General features: G+C 55.1%; 1 long non-coding RNA gene across 1 annotated transcript; it reads left to right on the forward strand.

Moving 5' to 3' along the window:
- Positions 1-424: 424 nt before the first annotated feature.
- On the forward strand, positions 425-16,151 carry LOC128135099 (uncharacterized). Its single transcript, XR_008232931.1, has 3 exons — positions 425-522; positions 14,205-14,280; positions 15,904-16,151. It is a non-coding gene; the product is annotated as an uncharacterized LOC128135099 (long non-coding RNA).
- The last annotated feature ends 11 nt before the right edge of the window (positions 16,152-16,162 follow it).

The following is a 16,162-nucleotide window of genomic DNA, read 5'->3' on the forward strand; positions in this document are numbered from 1 at the left end:
GCAGACTCCCGGTCTGCCGGAGGCGAGCCGGGCCAGGGCAGCCCCAGGGAGTTCCCCGACAGCCAATAGAAGGGAAGAGGGGACGGAGGCGGGCACCCCCCAGGCGCGGCCAGCGGGCGCCTCCCCGAGTCGCCAGAGCTCCCCCGGAGCCTCCCCCGGCCCCGCTCGGCCCGTGCGGCTGCCCCCAGCTCCAGCCCCTCCCCTGAAGCCTGCGCTGTAGCCGCAGGCAGCCCCCGAGCCCTGTCGCGAGGGCAGCAAGCTGGCCCTGCGGTGGTCTCGAGTCTCCCTTAACGGGGGTGCCGTTAGCAGCGGCGCGGGGGATGAGCGGCGTCTGCGGAAGGAGGGGCTCCGGCCAGGGTCGAGCTGCGGTAATAACGGTCACTGCTGCCTCTTTCCCTCTCCCAGAGGCCACGCTGTGGGTGCGGTTGTCCGTTCGTCCCCTGGGGATGCCGTTGACTGCAGCAGCCTCAGGCTTGCGTGGGCTGTCTCTGCCTGGCCTCCCTCTCCTCGCGGCGCGGGAGCGTAGAGGGACAGGCGGAGCGCTTACTGGCTATGGACAGGAGCTGCTGAAGCTGGAGAGGCCAGAGAAAGGTAAAGAAGAAGAAATGGAACACCATCCGGCTGGCAGCTGCCTCCCGCTGCAAGCAAGAGAGACCCTGCCTCTCCGGGTGTGGAAGGATCCCTCCTTGTAGTCCACAGCAGGTCAGACCGCCAGGGTCTGTATGCATGACCAGCAGCGCGGTACGGCCACGTAGTGAGCAAGCGAGGCTACGTGTCTAGGAGGCCTCATATCATAAGAGCTGTACCGTTATGTGGAGGACAGCCAAGCGACTGGAGTTACAGAAGAGGAAGGGAGGAGAGAAGGAGAAAGAAGCGTCTGAGCTGGCAAGGTCTCCTGGCAGCTCCAAGAGCGAGAGCTGTGGTGAGTCCTGGGCCCTCGGGGCCCTGTCACTCCTCTTGTGCATCCCAGTCCCTCCCTCCCCCTCTCCTGGCCCCCTCTCTTTCCCATGCTGCTGTGATGTTTGGGTTTTGGTGGTTTGGGGTTTTTTTGTTTTTGTTTTTTTTTTCTTCCCTGTACCTCTCCTTTTCTGTCTATTTTCTTGTCCTGCTCCCTCTTTCTCTCACCCTTTCTCTCTCTTGTTCGACTGCCCCCTTTTCTTTTTCTCTCTGCGTTCTTGTCCTGCTCCCTCTCCCTCTTCCCCCCCCCGTCTTTGTCCTGCAGCCAGTTGCTGTTTTTTCCTTTTCCATCTCTTTGTCCTGATCTGCATCCGCCTCTTTCCCCCCTCCAATTTCTCTGGCCTGTTCCCTGGCATTCTTTTTCTCTCTGCGCCAGTACGTGCTGCTCTGTGTCCCTGCCTTCCTATCTCTCTTCTTACTACTTTCTCTTTCTCTATCCCTTTGTCTTGCTTGCTGTTGCTGTTTATTTTTTTCATTCTGTATCTCACTGTCCCCGTCCTCCTTCCTGTTCATCTCTTACTCTCTCTGACCCTTTGTGCTGCTTCCTGCCCCTTTTTTATTCACCCTCCCTCCCTCTCTCTGCAGGGCTCCTGATACCTCTCTTTCTAAATTCCCCAACCCCCTGTGCTTCTCACGGTCTCTGTCTGTCTCTCTCTCTCGTTGTCATTGTTCTTGTCTGTCGCTCTGTCTTGCTTCCTGTCCCGTCGTTTCTCGCTGTATCCCTTTGTCCCGCTCCCTGCTCGTATTTGTATTCCTCTCTGTCCTGAGGACCGTCCCAGTTTTTTATCTCCGTCCTGCCTCTGTCCTGATTTTTCCTTCTCTGCCATCTTCCCTGACCCTCTTCCTGTCTCTTTTCCTCTGTCCCTGCTGCTTATTTCTCCATCTTTGTCCAGACCCCTGTCCCTTCCCCCCCGCCCCGCCTTGCTGTCCCTCTGCCTTGCTTTCTTTTGCTACCTTTTCTGTCTGTTTTTCTCTGCCCCATTCCCTTTCCCGTCCTTTCTAACTGTGTCCCCCTGTCCAGCTAGCTGTCTGTTCTTTCTTTTTTCTGTTCCTTAGTATTTTTTTCTTTTTCCGTATCTCTCTCCTACTGCCCAGCACAGTTGGTTTTTTCCGCTCCAGTGCTGGCCTGCCCTTTGTCCCTTTTTTCTCTCTCTGTCCTTCTGTCGTGCTCCCTGTGTCTGTTTAATTCCTTCATCTCTGTCCTGCAGCCCGTCACTATTTTTTTTTTCTCTTCCATCCCTTTGTCCTGCTCCCTGTCCTTGTCTCTCTTTCCCTTGGTTCTGCCACCTGTCCTTTTTTCCTTTCTTGCTCCATCTCTCTGTCCCGCTCCCTATCCCTCTTGCGCTCTCTCTGTTTCTGTGTCCTTCTCCTTGCCTTTCCCCACGTTCTCTGTCTTGTTCCCTCTTTGGTTTTCTTGTTTTCCGGGTGGCTGGGCCCGGCTACCCGCGGGGGTGCCTCGGCTCGGGGGTTTGGGGTGGGGGCCTGGCCGTGCCGGCCATGGCGGGGAAATAAAGCCTGAAACGGCAATCATGAAGCGACGCCCTGCCTGTGCTGGGGCTGCCCCGCAGAGGCGTGGGGCCGGGCCCTCCGCCGGTCCCGAGCACTCCCCAAAACTGCGCATGGGGCCCCGGGGGTGCAGGGCTGTGGGGTGGCTACGCTCGGCGTCGCCCGTGGGCGCTGCAGGGTCAGAAATGGAGAACAAGTCTTCTGTTCTGGGGCTTGAAAACAGGCTCGCGCGGCTGATTTTGGGGCTTGGAAACAGACCGAGCTGTGTGGTTTGGGGCCCAGAAACAGAGGTCCGGCCCTGCGTTTTGGGCCTTGAGAACAGGCTCAGCAGCCAGGTTTTTTGGCTCCCAAATGGGCCCCGAGTCAGCTGGTTTGGGGGCCAAAAGCGGAAGCTGGCTTGACTGGTTTTGCAGGCGGGTGGGAGGGTGTTGGGGGCTGCAGGGGAAAGCAGGGGGGTGGGATGGGGGTCTGGTTGTGTCGGACGCCGAAGTTCAGGAGGCTGGCACGCAGCAGGCTGAACTCAACATCTGCGATGGTCTGTGGGGGGAAAGGCGCTTTTCAGACCCCACGTGCCCTCTTTGAGTGCAGCTCTTCTTTCTGCGCTGCTCAGAATAGTTGTTAAGTAATTAATCACACAAACTAACGAATATTTATACAGCGTATAACTCTGATGTTTAATCCTAATGCTCGAGTTTTGACAGCAGTTGATATACAACCTTATGGAAAGCCCAGACCGTTGCACATAGCTGGAGCTTGTAAGGAGAAGCAGCTGAAATCAGCTGGAGCTTCAGCGCGGAGCTGGGGCTTCAGTGAGCCAGAACTGTAGCAAGCGGGAGCTGGAACAAGGTGTCCAGCTGTCTGGAGCGTGCATTAGCCAGAGGCAAAAGGACCTGTGGCTGTAACGAGCAGGAGCCACGATGAGCTGGAGCGTCTTTTCGCTGGAGCGTCCGTCGGCCGGACTGCGCTCCCAGCACGGCCGAAGAGCGGCCGGGCGCAGGCAGGGCTGTCCACAGCGAGCAGCTCAGAGCAGCAGGGAGGTGAGTTGTCCTTCTGCCAGCGGGGAGCCTGGCCTCTTCCCTCGGGGATGCAATCCACGCCACGCTCCTCTCTCTGTGGAGGGTCTCTCCCGGTCCATTCCCGCGGGCAGAAGTGAGGTGGGGGTCCCCCGGCTCTCTTGGGGCAGCCCCCCCTGCGAGGGGGCGCGGGCGAGGTGTCGTCGTCCCCTCGGTACCGGGCAAAGGGGAGAGAAACCGGCCGGTGGGAGCTCCTGGGGTGCAGAGCCCTTCCGGCAGAATCCTCCCCTGTCTTTTCACCGTTGGCTGGGGGTGACAAGCAGGTTCATTTCTTTGTCTCCTCTTTTCCCAGTGTCACCTTCCGCGTCACACGAAGAAAATCCTGCGTGGTTAATTCCGCTTGCTGCTCAGGTAATTGCACGTATCGGGCTGGGGGAGCAGAGAGAAACACTTGCGAGTTCGAGGGCACTACAGATGCTCCACGTTAAACCCACAGAAAAGGCAAATTTGTTGCTAGTGCAGAAAAGCTGATGGAAAAATTGCTGTTAACAGATCGTGCCCTGTTCCTGAACTGGTCCCTTGATATGTTTTTGTTTCAGATGAAAGAACTGAATTTCAGGTATGGTAAATTTAGAGCTGCCTGTTAGCTTCTTTAGGGTCAAGTGTTTCTCTTCTCTCTGTTCATACTGATTTTATGGGCAAGTTGGAGATAGCCTTTTATTTTTTTATGTATAACTGAATTTTTAGGAATATGCGGTGTCCCTGTAGTTCATTTTTGAGCACCTAGATGCCAGTAGAAATGTAATGGGTGAAACATGATGGAAACTGGTACTTAAACTTGATTTTTATTTGACTTTTTTTTTTTTTCTTCCCCATTAAGAATGTTGAAGGCATGTTGTCCCGTGGCACAATCCCCATTCCGTTCAGCGGAGTCTTCAGTCTAGGACTTTTAAGTAAAAAAGTTTGTCCTTCCAAAAAAGGATTAGTCATTCATAGGACTGAGGCATAGACTTGGAGAGTTGCTTAAGTATGTGATCGGAATTAAAGCCAACTTTCAGTTAATGTTGCTGCTGTTGGTCTTTGCTTTCGTTGATTTCTCCACCACTCCCTCATGGTTGGGAGCTCTGAATTGTAATTTTTTTCAGTCTCTAACATATTCCCCCCCCCCCCCCGCCCCCAAAAGGAGAGGCAATGTCTAAAAGTTAATTAGTTTCCTCACAAATGCGTGAGTAAATAAAATTTGAGTTATGATGATTAAAACCATAAAAATGACACCAGTCTTGCAGATCTGGACTATTTCTGAACAGGCATTCATCATGTGCAAAAGTCGTCAGGGTACGGATCACCTGCACTTCGTGCTCTGACAAGACAAAATGCTGAGGCAGGGATGAGCTCTGAAAGAAAAAGAAAAAAAAAGATACAGGGTCACGGTTTTGTTTTGTTGTTGTTTGTTTTTAAAGAGTGCAATATTGACTGGTGCCAGCCTGCAGAGCTCTTCTGCTGCCTGACCTCTCCTTCTCTTTCATGGCTGTAATTGTCGTTTGGATAATTGTAGAAGAGCAATTAAGTTACTTGCCTCTGTGAATGTGCTGGTAATACCAGGAAGGCAAATGCTTGAACCAGTAGTGAATAACTTGGCTACAAGTAGAATTTCTGAAGGAAGAACAGCAGCAGCAACAGGAAGCAAATAGCAAGTGACCAAAAATTTGCGTGTGTCAAACGCATTAAAGCTTTATTGCCAAATGTTGTTTGGCAATATGTTCCAAATGGCTTTTTTTGGTAAACATAAATCTTCAGGAAGTTCAGGGTTGTGTGTGGCAAAACACGTCCCTCTGTGTACGCATCCTGCTACGTAAATAGCATGGGTCAATGGCGAGTCCAGTGGCAGGGCTGTTGTTCGCTACTCTCGACATTGCCATAGTAGTGTTGTGGTATTTAGACCTTAACGGACGGGCTGAGGAATGGAAGGAGAATGCCCGTTTTCTGTAAGGGCTCAGAATGCCGACCCTTTTCTCTGCCTGCCGCTCCCCTGTGTGTGAGATGAAGCTGGTTTATTTTTCTCCCTTGTTCCTGGTCTAAATATTTCTGAAGCTGTTGCTGCTGTGGGTTTGCAATTTGTGTTACTGCATTTTTGTAGTGTTCTAGTTACGGGTCATTTCTACTGTGGCAAAGCATCAAGATACAGTTTTCGGTTTAAAGCGTCAGGAACTACATTCACCGAAACCGGTAGCTCGCGGCACAGGTGAAACCGATCTGGCGCTTGCAGCTGTGCTTGCAGGGATGCTCGGTGGCTCCTCATCAAAACGGCAAGGTGTGTGTGTGGACACGTGTAGGGTTGCGCTCTGGGTCCGAGAGCGTTAACGTATTTTTGCTGTTGGAAGATGGAATGGAGCGTGTGCCTGTTAAATCTCAGGGCAGTCAAAAGCTAGGAGGGACCCTGAGCGGGTTTGGTGGCACAACTGCGGTTTTAAAAGATCTTGACCGTTTGGAGCAATGGCCTGGAAAAAATCATTCCTTTTTTGCAGCAAGGCAGTTCACAAGGACAGATGCCTTGCTGTGCTCTTTAGCAAAAATACTCAACTTGGGACGTATGGGGTGATGAAGTCTTGGCAATACTAAGGCTTGAGGAAATGTGTGTAGGTATCTATGTCTGTCACCTGTGTGTATCTAGGAAAGTGAGTTCTAGTGAAACTAAAGTTGCCAATGAGTCAAAAAAGCAAAAAAAAAAAAAAAAGGCACGGTTGTCTAAAAAATGCAGAAGCTCTAGTGGCCTGTGTCAACAACTGTACCGAAGATGATGCAAAAATACTTTTTGCTCTGTTCAGTCGTACTGTCTTCACAAACCTTCACAAAAAAAGGCAGCTTTGGATTTGTCACAACCCAGACTGGACAGACCAGGGAGTTGTGTTTAATTCGAAATTTGCTTGGGCTAAATTAAGGTGAAACGACACCAAACGATCAGTTAAAGATTTTATTTATGACAGAAGCAAACTGAACTGGGGAGGCGTGGTAGTAGGTGGCCGGGTTTCTCACAACAGGAATTGGCATAAGACTACTTCTGTAAACCGTGTAACCATATACATCAGTTCAGGGAATAAGGAGATCCCTCCCGTTGAGTCACGAGGTTCAGAGCAGACCCCCTTGCTTTCCAGATGCCTCCTCAGAGAAGGGTCTAGGGGCAGCTGGATCCACTCTTAGTCTCGGACTTGGTCAACAGTTTATATCTTGACACTACCTCAGTAAACCAGGTAACCTGTGGTAACCATGTACATTGATTCAGGGAATAAGGAGATCCCTCCCGTTGAGTCACGAGGTTCAGAGCAGACCCCCTTGCTTTCCAGATGCCTCCTCAGAGAAGGGCCCAGGGGCGACTGGATCTACTCTTAGTCTCAGACTTGGTCAATGGTTTATATCTCGAAACGGATGAGGTGTAGGGATTGTGGAAAAGGAAAAGCAAAGAGAGAAGAAGACAGAGAAAAAGGAAGAGAGAAAGATTTCACCGGTCCTGGGTCCAGTGTTGGTTCAGTCAGCCAAGGTGTCCAGTCAGCTGATGGGTCCAGTCCCAGTGGGCTTGCGCACCCGGGGCTTCAGCTTGTGTCCTTTTATCATCCTTGCCCCTCCTTCGGGCGGGCACCCAAACTCCTCAGGTTAATGAGCAGTTTGTGAGCCTTTGGGCTTGGGGGTCCTTTGGGGAGTAACTTTGATCTTTGTATCAGAACAGCTTATCAGAACAGGGAGCTGTGCACCCTCCAGCACGCCCTCCCCCTCCTGTTGCTGATGTCTGAGCTGATGGGCTTTTCACCTTGGTTCCTCGCTGTGCAGGGTTTGTCTTTAAGCAGAGCTTGCCCCACCACAATGTTTGAGACATTAACTCTTTCAGTCTCTCACAGGATTCCTACCCAATTTTATGCTCAAGTTTTTTTTTCCTCTTTTAGGTGGATGTCACCTGCCACCATTTCACCGTGGTTGCCCTTTCTTCTGCCATGAAAGTACAAGACAGATGGAAAGATTCCATAGCAGTCGGCAAGTACAAGGTACGCCTACAGTCTGTGTCTGCACTTTTCTGAAGGTACTTGTAGTATGGACTTTAAAGTTAACATTAAGAATGTGCCAACTCTCCTTCCACGTTTTTTCTGTGAAATATTTTAATACAAATACTAAAACTAAGGTCTGTTCTGGAGCACGTTATGCCTACACAAAGTTTATTTCCCTCCTCCTATTTCCTCTTCCTGAAAGCATATAATCTTCTGTTTCTGTGTGCTTACTAGTAAGTGATACCGTGAAAATAATTGTGTACTAAAAGAGAGAAGAAACTGTTTGTAAGAGTTCAGCTGTTCAGAAGAAATGGGCTTTGTTTTCACGATAAAAGCTTTATGCTTTTGCAGTCAGTGAGTTTTTTAAAATATCTTATAGGAGTACTCGACAACCTTACTGAGATAACTAGCACCTGTACTAAAAGCAGTCAAGGTCAAAGAAGAGACGTGGACAAAACAGGACAAACTGGCATCGCTTCCGTGTGTTTTCCAGGTTTTCCCAGGAAGCATTAGCAGCCTTGTAACTAGTGACAGTGAGTCCTGAGGTGGTTTTGGTGAGTTACTGCTTCAATAATGTATTTTTATTGGATGGCACACCTTTTTAGGATAAAGTGAATTATTGAGATTTATTCTTTATTTTTCATTTTGCTCTTTGAAGTTTTCCACTTCACTTTCAGCTTTATTCACCAAACAAGCAAGATGCAAAGCAGCAGCAGCAGCAGCAGCGCAAGGGCTGTAGCTGTTGCGGTGGATCCGTAAGCGTAGATTCTGATTGTGTACGACCTCGTCCCGCAGCCTCCCGGGGTTATCTCCCTGCAGCAGTGCTGTAAGGAAGGGAGGAGACGTTTTCCAACACCGGCAAGAGCGTTTACTTGTATGCTAAGGTGTTCAAAATCGTATCAATTAGCCTAAATGCTGATCTTAAGTGTTCAAATCACTCTTAACTTTTAAAGGAGGTGGTGTATTTCGAGCTGACCTGTTTACCTGGAATCCTCCTTTAGCTCAGCGACTCTTCTTGTGCAGCCCCAGCCTCCGCTGGCAGGGCGGTATGAGAAGCTGGAAGGTCCTTGACTTAGTATAAACACTGCTTAGCAACAACTAAAGCATCGGTGTGTTGTCAACATTATTCTCATCCTAAATCCAAAATGGCCCTGTACCAGCTACTCAGAAGAAAATTAACTTTATTCCAGCTGAAACCAGGACAACCCCAAAACCCCTGATTCTGGGTCTGCAAAGGAAAAAAACAAATGAATTTGGGACTCCTGGGAAAGCCAAATCCGCCTGGATTTGTGCAGCTGGAAAGCAAAAAAACCCACCCCATTTTCATGCACAAAAGCACAACCAAAAGATCACCCCTTCTTATGTTGCGGAAAAGCACTGAAACACACCCCAAACTGAGTATTTTGAAAAAGCAAAAAACTCCCCGGTTTGGGGAAGATTGGGGGTAAAGCACAGGCAGTTTGAGGGGCATTGCTGGGGTTCCTCCCAGTGTGGATGATCTGGTGTGGATTCTCTGTTGCGGGTTATCCCAGGTGAGTTACCTGCTGTGGATCATCCCGGGTGGACTCCCTGGGGTAGGTCATCCCCACCTGTGTCCCCCTGTGCACCTTTGTACCCTCCCCTACCCTCCCCCCGTGTGTGTTTCTCCCCCATATGCCCCCCGTTGCTCCGGCCCACCCCCTTCACCCACGTGATTTTTTAACCCACGCGAGTTGTTTCCCCCCGCATCCCCTGCTCTCCTATCTCCTGCCCCCCCCTCCCTCCTTTCCCTCCTCCATATTCCACACCACCGCCCCCCATCATCTGTCAGGCTCCAGACCCCTGGCATGCTGCCTGCACCCCATTCTCTGTCATTTTTTTCTTCTTTTCCTTACAAGTTGTTGTTGTTGTTGTTTCTTTTTAATGATTAAACTGTTTTCGTTTCAAGCCATGAGTTTTCTCACTTTCGCCCTTCCGCTTGTCTCCCCAGTCCCACTGGGGGCGGGGGAGCGAGTGAGCGGTCGCGTGGGGCTTCGTTGCCGGCTGGCGTTAAACCACGACACGAGGTGAGTTGGAAGCCCTGCCTGGCTAATGCTGGAGGCTCTCTGTGTTCCTCCTGCCGTCTTGACGGGCCGTCCTTGTTCTTCATTGCCGCTTTATAGCGAGCGCCTCTTGCTCCGTAAGCAGCAGTACTCGGGCCGTGCAGGTACTGCGCGCTGCAGGCAGCAAAGGGCAATTGTGACGCTTGCTGGCGGGAGCGGCAAGGGGTGCGGAACCACGCTCCTGTAGGGAGCAAAGATGGAACCTCGAGGGCTCTACGGTCATCTGCTGAGGACATCTAATATCCCGACGCGCCTCTTTTGCTTTCCCTGCTTCCCGTCTAATTACTTTGCACGCCGGAGGGCAGGGCGGTAAGTAACACCGTGCAGCGTCTCTTCGATAAGAGACAAGCCCCGCACAAGAAGCCTTGCATGCGTGCAGGATTAGGAGAGCAGAGTTGTGATAGCACAGACGTGAGGAAAGGTGCGCCCACCCCAACAGAGCCCCAGGATCGCCAGGGTATCGCTCACTTGCAGGTCGGCCGCTCGCATCTGGTCCGCTGGGACGTGCCGTTTCCTGCTGAACAGAGCTGCCCCTCTGGCACGAAGCAGCTTTGGGTCTCTCGTGGCCTGCCTTCAGGCTGTCACCTGAACCAGGCATTTTTTTTTTTTTTTGAAATCTCTCGCCAGCATCTGTTGACTGGCTGCTGTCCCTCCCACAACCCTGATGCCACGTGCAGACGGATACAGCAGTCCCTGGGGCTTGGTCCAGGGCAACCCCCCCCGCCCCCTGCCGTTTGCAGGTTCCCTGTGCTGCTGCTTCTCTCTAGATAATGGGGTGGGGGGGCAGGGACAGAAGTGACCGCCCGCATTGTCTGTTGTTTGCGCTTGACTGCTGTAAAGGCTCCAGCCACTCGGGTGCTTTTTGGAACAGAGGCAATGAAGAGGACTGCCCGGGCTGCGAGTGGGGAAAGGGCAGGGAAATGTAAGCCCTGTGTCCCAGTAAGTAGTTGCCGCCTGTGGCTAGTCTCTACTGGGCTGAGCTGTCAGTGGTGTCTCATCCAGCTGATGCTCAGAAGAGGATCGTTACGGGGGTGCTGCTGCCCGGCGAGCGAAGGTGAAAACTGGCGTTCGGGAGGCGCGCGTGCGCGGAGGCTCGTGTGGCTGGGCCCCCGCTGTTGCCTACAACGGAGACGCGTTACGGCAGCTGGGGAGGCGCGCATGCGCGCTGCTCCTTTTACGGCGCTCGCCGCTGTTGCCAAGCAACCATAGCGCGACACGACGCCTCTGCAACTGCGCATGCGCGGTGGTGCGGTTTACGGCGCTCGTGCTGTTGCCTAGCAACCGAGACGCTGTACGGCAGCTCGGAGGCGCGCATGCGCGCTGCGCCTTTTACGGCGCTCGCCGCTGTTGCCTAGCAACCGTAGCGCGACACGACGCCTCGGCAACCGCGCATGCGCGATGGTGCGGTTTACGGCGCTCCTGCTGTTGCCTAGCAACGCAGACGCTTTACGGCAGCTCGGAAACCGCGCATGCGCGCTGCGGCTATTACGGCGCCCGCCGCTGTTGCCCAGCAACCGTAGCGCGACACGACGCCTCTGCAACCGCGCATGCGCGGTGGCGCGGTTTACGGCGCTCGTGCTGTTGCCTAGCAACGAGGACGCTGTACGGCAGCTCGGAGGCGCGCATGCGCGGTGCGCCTTTTACGGCGCTCGCCGCTGTTGCCTAGGAACCGTAGCGCGACACGACGCCTCTGCAACCGCGCATGCGCGGTGGCGCGGTTTACGGCGCTCGTGCTGTTGCCTAGCAACGAGGACGCTGTACGGCAGGTCGGAAACCGCGCATGCGCGGTGGCGCGGTTTACGGCGCTCGCCGCTGTTGCCTAGCAACCGTAGCGCGACACGACGCCTCTGCAACCGCGCATGCGCGGTGGCGCCGTTTACGGCGCTCGTGCTGTTGCCTAGCAACGAGGACGCTGTACGGCAGCTCGGAAACCGCGCATGCGCGGTGCGCCTTTTACGGCGCTCGCCGCTGTTGCCTAGCAACCGTAGCGCGACACGACGCCTCTGCAACCGCGCATGCGCGGTGGCGCGGTTTACGGCGCTCGTGCTGTTGCCTAGCAACGAGGACGCTGTACGGCAGGTCGGAAACCGCGCATGCGCGGTGCGCCTTTTACGGCGCCCGCCGCTGTTGCCTAGCAACCGTAGCGCGACACGACGCCTCTGCAACTGCGCATGCGCGCTGGGGCGGTTTACGGCGCTCGTGCTACTGCCTAGCAACGAGAACGCTGTACGGCAGCTCGGAGGCGCGCATGCGCGGTGCGCCTTTTACGGCGCTCGCCGCTGTTGCCTAGGAACCGTAGCGCGACACGACGCCTCTGCAACCGCGCATGCGCGGTGGCGCGGTTTACGGCGCTAGTGCTGTTGCCTAGCAACCGAGACGCTGTACGGCAGCTCGGAGGCGCGCATGCGCGCTGCGCCTTTTACGGCGCTCGCCGCTGTTGCCTAGCAACCGTAGCGCGACACGACGCCTCTGCAACCGCGCATGCGCGGTGGCGCCGTTTACGGCGCTCGTGCTGTTGCCTAGCAACGAGGACGCTGTAAGGCAGGTCGGAAACCGCGCATGCGCGGTGGCGCGGTTTACGGCGCTCGCCGCTGTTGCCTAGCAACCGTAGCGCGACACGACGCCTCTGCAACCGCGCATGCGCGGTGGCGACGTTTACGGCGCTCGTGCTGTTGCCTAGCAACGAGGACGCTGTACGGCAGCTCGGAAACCGCGCATGCGCGGTGCGCCTTTTACGGCGCCCGCCGCTGTTGCCTAGCAACCGTAGCGCGACACGACGCCTCGGCAACCGCGCATGCGCGGTGGCGCGGTTTACGGCGCTCGTGCTGTTGCCTAGCAACGAGGACGCTGTACGGCAGCTCGGAGGCGCGCATGCGCGGTGCGCCTTTTACGGCGCTCGCCGCTGTTGCCTAGCAACCGTAGCGCGACACGACGCCTCTGCAACCGCGCATGCGCGGTGGCGCGGTTTACGGCGCTCGTGCTGTTGCCTAGCAACCGAGACGCTGTACGGCAGGTCGGAAACCGCGCATGCGCGGTGCGCCTTTTACGGCGCCCGCCGCTGTTGCCTAGCAACCGTAGCGCGACACGACGCCTCTGCAACTGCGCATGCGCGCTGGGGCGGTTTACGGCGCTCGTGCTGCTGCCTAGCAACGAGAACGCTGTACGGCAGCTCGGAGGCGCGCATGCGCGGTGCGCCTTTTACGGCGCTCGCCGCTGTTGCCTAGGAACCGTAGCGCGACACGACGCCTCTGCAACCGCGCATGCGCGGTGGCGCGGTTTACGGCGCTAGTGCTGTTGCCTAGCAACCGAGACGCTGTACGGCAGCTCGGAGGCGCGCATGCGCGCTGCGCCTTTTACGGCGCTCGCCGCTGTTGCCTAGCAACCGTAGCGCGACACGACGCCTCTGCAACCGCGCATGCGCGGTGGCGCCGTTTACGGCGCTCGTGCTGTTGCCTAGCAACGAGGACGCTGTAAGGCAGGTCGGAAACCGCGCATGCGCGGTGGCGCGGTTTACGGCGCTCGCCGCTGTTGCCTAGCAACCGTAGCGCGACACGACGCCTCTGCAACCGCGCATGCGCGGTGGCGACGTTTACGGCGCTCGTGCTGTTGCCTAGCAACGAGGACGCTGTACGGCAGCTCGGAAACCGCGCATGCGCGGTGCGCCTTTTACGGCGCCCGCCGCTGTTGCCTAGCAACCGTAGCGCGACACGACGCCTCGGCAACCGCGCATGCGCGGTGGCGCGGTTTACGGCGCTCGTGCTGTTGCCTAGCAACGAGGACGCTGTACGGCAGCTCGGAGGCGCGCATGCGCGGTGCGCCTTTTACGGCGCTCGCCGCTGTTGCCTAGCAACCGTAGCGCGACACGACGCCTCTGCAACCGCGCATGCGCGGTGGCGCGGTTTACGGCGCTCGTGCTGTTGCCTAGCAACCGAGACGCTGTACGGCAGGTCGGAAACCGCGCATGCGCGGTGCGCCTTTTACGGCGCCCGCCGCTGTTGCCTAGCAACCGTAGCGCGACACGACGCCTCTGCAACTGCGCATGCGCGCTGGGGCGGTTTACGGCGCTCGTGCTGCTGCCTAGCAACGAGAACGCTGTACGGCAGCTCGGAGGCACGCATGCGCGGTGCGCCTTTTACGGCGCTCGCCGCTGTTGCCTAGGAACCGTAGCGCGACACGACGCCTCTGCAACCGCGCATGCGCGGTGGCGCGGTTTACGGCGCTAGTGCTGTTGCCTAGCAACCGAGACGCTGTACGGCAGCTCGGAGGCGCGCATGCGCGCTGGCGCCGCGCTTCGCCGCCGCTCTCTTCCGCCACCTCGTGACCAATGTTCGGTACTGCCGCTGGGGAGCCGCGCTGGCGCCTCGTGCCAAGCGCTCGCCGCTGCCACCCTGCGACCAACGTTCGGTACTGCAGCTCGGAGGCTGCGAGTGCGCGGGGCTGCCCCTGTCCCGCACGTGCCGTCCGACGGTAACGGCAATGCGGCGCCGGCGGGAGGTGCTGCCGCGCTCGTTGCTTCCTCCCGGTAAGGAAACGCCGCCGGAAAGGAAAGCTTGCATGGGCTGTCTCTGCCTGGCCTCCCTCTCCGCACGGCGTGGCGCGGCGTGGCGTGGAAGCACAAAGGGACAGGCAGGGCACTTACCGGCTGTGGGCAGGAGCTGCTGCGGCTGAAGCTGGAGAGGCCAGAGAAAGGTAGAGAAGAAGAAACGGAAGGCCGGCCGGCCGCCTGGCCGGCAGCTGCCTCCCGCTGCAGGCAAGAGAGAGCCTGCCTCTCCGCGTGTGGAAGGATCCCTCTTCGTAGTCCACAGCAGGTCAGACCGCCAGGGTGCACCGCACGGTCCGTGTGCAGCACCGACGGTGCGGTACGGCCGCGTGGCGTGCGGGCGAGCGAGGCTCCGTGCCTAGGAAGCCTCATCTTGCAAGACCTGTGAGACGCGTGTTCTCCTAGGGGGAGGACGGCCGTGCAGCTGGAGTTACGGAAGAGGAGGGGAGCGGGAGAGGAGCCGAAAGAAGCGTCTGAACTGGCAAAGTCTGCTGGCAGCGCCAAGAAAGAGAGCTGTGGTGAGCCCCGGGCCCTCGGGGCCCTGTCTCTCTCTCCCCTCTTCTGCGTTCTGGTCCCTCCCTGCCCCTGGCCCCCTCTCTTTCCCACACCGCTGCTTTTTTTTTTTTTCCTTTCCTCCCTTGTACCTCTGATACTGAAAAGCCGGTCCAAGAAACTCTCGAAGGCTCGTTTTGGAGTTTTAGAAAGCAGGCATTCTTCATTGCAGCACTGGATGCACAGGGGATAGTTCCACCTAGCGTGCGTGCCACAGCTTTAGCACAAACAGGTCATATAGACTAACTAATTGCATATGAATCAGATTAGTATACGTATACATAAAAATGATGGCAACTGATTATCATAGCACTGCCTACATCCGATCACGCGCAATGAAGGATCCATTTGAGACGAAGGGCTGCTTTTGCGACCACCGGCCCATTTGAAGTTCTTGCTGGCTGTCCTTGAAGTCTTTATTCTTGTCCTTGGTTCTTTGATCTTGAAGCTTAACGCAGTTTCAATCGCATGCGGTCAGTTTCAGCATTGTTCTCATCTAGTCATAAGAGCAAAGAACTGCAAAACTTAGGAGTACCTACCTCTGCTAGTTAATTGCTTGGCTATACTTTTGTCTATTGTTTCAATCATCCTGCTAGTGTAAGATTTCTAATAATTATTTACTAAATCTCACTTTTACAGTCACCTAGCAGCAAACCAGTCTCCACGGCTGGTACAAAATATTAAAACCATCCAAAACTATTTAGACGTGCCATACAGAATGTATGGAAATATGCTATCAGAGGTGTCCCAGGGGCAGGGGGAGCGTCGGGGGGGGCCCCGAGCCCCGGAGCGGACTCGCTGGCAGGACTCGTTAGGCGCGCGACTGACCGAACGGACGCCGGCCGGCCGGCCCCGTTGCCCTCCGGGCTGCGTTTGCGCTCCCTTTGCACGGGGCGAGGGGCCGTGAGGGAGCCCAGGGGAGGAGGAGGTGAGGCGCTGGGGGGGGTCGGGCCGTGCCCCCCCGTTCCTGCTGGGCTCCAGCTGTTGCAAATATTCTGGTAAAGAAATCAAAATTTAATCACATAGAAGAGTTAGGTTTGATTAAGAAGTAAAATTGTGAAGCGTAACGTATAGGATTGTTACATTTGAAACGTAGCCATAGAAACTTTAGGAACTGCGTTACGTGTGACTATCGGAACCTTAATATTGTTAAGGTTGGAAATAGCTAACCCTAGAAACCTCACCAGGAAGTTACAGGTTTTTCTATGTTCCGTTTCAAGAAACGAAGGAAACCGTCGTGGACACCAGTTTGCTGCTTGGAAACCCCCTTACCCTTCCCATCTTGATTTGAGTATTGAAGATTCCAGTCAGTAGAGCTAAGTGTAACTGACCAATGATTGTTTTTAAATAAGAATATTGATAAGGTTATATAATCAAAGGACCAATCCTTAGAAAGGTTAAATTTAAGAACGAGCATAGTATGCCTTTTTATGGAAAGAGCTTATGTAACAATGACCCAACAGAAAAAGTCTGTAAAAA

This window comes from Harpia harpyja, chromosome 22 (assembly GCF_026419915.1).
Source record: "Harpia harpyja isolate bHarHar1 chromosome 22, bHarHar1 primary haplotype, whole genome shotgun sequence".
NCBI lineage: Eukaryota > Metazoa > Chordata > Aves > Accipitriformes > Accipitridae > Harpia > Harpia harpyja.